The 3,960-nt window shown below is 35.8% G+C and overlaps 1 pseudogene; it reads right to left on the reverse strand.

Moving 5' to 3' along the window:
• Positions 1-1,418: 1,418 nt before the first annotated feature.
• Positions 1,419-2,654, reverse strand: LOC114270502 (uncharacterized; annotated as a pseudogene).
• Between the last annotated feature and the right edge of the window lie 1,306 nt (positions 2,655-3,960).

Consider the following 3,960-nt stretch of genomic DNA (forward strand, 5'->3'; position numbering starts at 1 on the left):
GAGTGGATAGCACATGTCGTTGTTCCAAGTCACAGCAAATATCCTTTAGAGGTGCATTGTTTAAAAAAGAAAAAAAAAGACTTTAACATATCTCTATGTGTATGCCTGTAGTAACTCTAAACAGAACCATCTTCAGCATGTTATTCCCTCAAAGTTGTGCTCTGTTAATAGAGTATTTATTTGTTACTGAGTTTGTCCTTCACCCGCTTTCAATTGATTTGTGCATATTATGTTTCAGTAACGGAGTTTGTTTGGGAGGTTGGGGAGATAGAAACCAAAGCTGATAGTAATACAATGAAGAAAGCAGACAACAACTCAGTTAGCAATACTGTTAACAGGTAATCATTTTAGTAATTAACTATTTTTGTTTGTTTGATTGTTAGTTCATTTTTAGTTATCTTGCTCACACCTCTTCTTTTCTTTTCTTTTTATTTATTTTATTTTATTATTTTTTGTGGGGGTTTTGTTGCAAAATGATGAAACATTGTAGGGACAGATGATTGTAACCAGAAATTCTATTTGTCAGTTCAGTTTTTTTATCTCATTGCATCAATACTAATTTACCATGCTTTGCATGCCATATTCTATTTGTCAGTTCAGTTTTTTTAAAATAAGTGGTGCGGTACAAGTCCGATAATAGGTCAGGAAAGAGAAGCCATGCTACTGAGGGGATCATACTAATGAGATCGGACAATTTGGGACGATCTCAGAATTACTTCAAATTTAGTAGTAGTTTTGATCAGCCATAACAAGTTGAACACAATGCATTGCCTTTGGCAAACGATGCATGTGGAATTAGCTAAATTCCATTGATTAGTCTTTCAAAATAGCTTTTTCTTATTTTAGGAAAGTTTTATTCTTTCTATAACTTTGTTATGAAGTTTGTGCTTTCGGCACCACTTATTTTGGCATGTCTTACAAATCAAGGAGTATTCAAGTTTGGACTTAAATTTGTCATTTTAGTGATTTTCCCTTTTCTTAGTTATTTCTATTCTGCAAGAATTATGATTAATCTACAAATAGAGATGTAAACATCCATAAGAGGCAATTCATTCTTACTAATATTTCAGAGTGTTTATATTTTTTCCTTGTGGATTAATTTTCTTTCTCATGGATTGAAGATATTTTTGTCTTCTAGAACAATATCTAGACATCGTACCCTATTTCGTTGCGTTATGTGAATAACTACATGACTAGACAGCTATTAAGGGCAGAATTTGCAGAGTAACTGAACAATCCAATGTTTTTTGTTTAAAAATAAACAATCCAATGCTTATAATGTACAATAGCTCAAATTCAAAAATATATATATATAAAAAAAAAAGAAAAGAGTACAATAGCATAATAACTTACAAACAAATAGATGTGCAAATAAAAAGCCATTACTTCTATTTCAAGGAAAATTTGTAGATTTGATGTCAGACATGCCTCCATGGCCTTTCTACAATGCTCACACACTCACTAAACCTAAAACAATCAACAAGATGATCAATTGTCATTCCTGCAGCTTGCATGAATGAATAGACAATCACCGGTCCCACGAACCGGAAACCGTGCTTCAATAAGTCCCTGCTAATAGCCTCTGCTTTTGGAGATCTCAAAGGAACATTTCTTGGGTATCTTTATCTGTTGATCACTGGTTTGTAATCTACATAAGCCCACATATAGCTACTGAAAGATCCAAATTCCCTCACAATCTACATTTGTAGTTCAAATTCAGCTACTATATCTATGTTAGTTGATGCATATGCTCCGTTTGTTTCAGAAAAAACTTTTTCTAGAAAATGTATTTTGCAGAAAATATTTTTCTATGTTTGGTTGCTTCTGTATAACTAATGTGCTGGTGCTGTGGCGGTGGTAGTGAGTTGGAGATTGTAGTGGTTGTGTGGTGGTGGTAGTGACAGAGGTGGTAGTGGCGGTAAAGGTAGTGGTTGGTGGTGATGGTGCTGGTGCTGGAGTTTCAGTGACAACGATTGTTGTGTGGTGTTGTGTGTGGGTGGTGGTGGTAACAGTGGCGGTGGCAACATTGGCAACGGTCGAGGTGATGGTAGGGTGGTAATGGTGTTACCTCTAGTCCAAAAAACATTTTTCATTTTTAAAAGTAAAAAATATTTTTCACCCAAATAATTTTGTTTTCTATCGATCACATAAAATATTTTAGTGTTATTTGATTTTTCAACATAACAAACGTAAGAAAATAGAGAAACATTTTGTGCCAAAACAAACGGAGTGGAAAACTTGTGAAGACATGAATTATGCAAAACTTGCCTGCACTATGCATTCGGCATTGTCTACAATGCACCTCACTCTACTCTCTATTAGCATTATTGCTTTGTTGGATGCTATTTCCATGATCTCTTTCTCCCCCATTTTTGCAACAGTGTTAGGATCAAATCCAGCAAACGTTTCTCTACATATATGCTCATTATTGTACTAATATTGCATCCAATATATGATATTGACTAAAAAAATTTAGCAAAAAAATAAAAATAAAAATAAAAAGAAAAATCTTAAGTTTTTACTAGCATTGGTTGTGAGAAAAACAAATAAATTTACCTGAACAATTCCTTTCTTTTGAGAATCTCTGTCCAATTATAATCCATCAACATACTAGACATTGCAAGCAACTCAAACAATTCACTGTTTGTAATCATTCCATGCTTATTGGTCAATTACATATTTCGTTTCCTTGTGGACAGATAAAGGTGTGGGATGCACAAGCAAACTACCAGTTAATTCATGTGACACAAAACAGATCCAAAACTAAAAACAGATCCAAAGTCAAAACATTCCACAAATAGCAGTAGGGAACAAAATATCAAAAGTCAACAAATAGCAGCAGAAAATACTCATCAATAGCAGCAAACATATCAGCTTAAACAGATCAGCAAACAATTCAAGGTCGGTTAACTTATTCATTCTCTCCCGTTTTTATATAAGAGTTAGATGCCCTGATGTGATCCATTCCTTATTCTTCTAGCTTCAAAGTGCAATAATCAAGCATTATTTGGGTGTACTCTTTGTCACGACCCAAACCCGGCCCTATGGGTTTAGCACCGTAACCGGCCAGTAATCCGAGATTACCGAAGGCCTGCAGAACAGTAGAGCAGTAAAACAGAGTACAGGACCTGGCGGAAGCCAAAACAGTAAATAAACAATGTCCAATGAGCTGTGACAGTCTGTATGCAAAAAGACTTTCATACATATATACATAATCAGTACAGAACAGTATGCACAAAATGCACAATCATTCAGACTAGGGACTCAACCCTATACATCACAGTACAGTAAGCATTTGGTCTATACAAAACAGTAAGACAGTACAGAAGGGGGAATTGTAAAACACCCCTAAGCCTTAACATGATAGGCTCGGAACCTCGCAGTGAGGCACATAGGCTGGCTTGACAAAACTGGAGTAACCCTGACGCTCCTAGCCGCGGTCTGCTGCCTGAACACCTACATATATATAAGAGCAGTGAGCTAAAGCCCAGTGAATAACATAATGCGTAAAGGGGTTAAGAATGAATGTCCTTACAGTATGAAAACAGTTCATTTAAACAGTATTTCAGTCATTCAGTCAGTACAGTCATATGTGGTACATCCATTAGCATATCAGTACAGTAAACAGTAGGTCTTAAAAGACCGAGCAGTAATGATGGCCATCAGTCAGTAAACAGTGGTGGTTCCAACAAGGGAACCGACAGAGAATTCTGTCACAGTAACAGTAAACAGTAGGTGCTAAGGATGCCACAATACAGTTCAGAATATAGGACATACATTCATTCAGTTAACAGTAAATCAGTTCAGAAAACAGTACAGTTCAGTCGTTCAGAAGATAATCATTTGTGAACATATCTTTACAGAATCGTTATTCACAGAGTTCTGGGCTACAATATGCTAGAGCGTGTCTCCCCAATCGCCAACCCTACACAGTTAACAGATTGAACACACTAAACTACA

The sequence above is a fragment of the Camellia sinensis genome, chromosome 11 (genome assembly GCF_055761805.1).
Source record: "Camellia sinensis isolate YWXY chromosome 11, ASM5576180v1, whole genome shotgun sequence".
Taxonomy (NCBI): domain Eukaryota; kingdom Viridiplantae; phylum Streptophyta; class Magnoliopsida; order Ericales; family Theaceae; genus Camellia; species Camellia sinensis.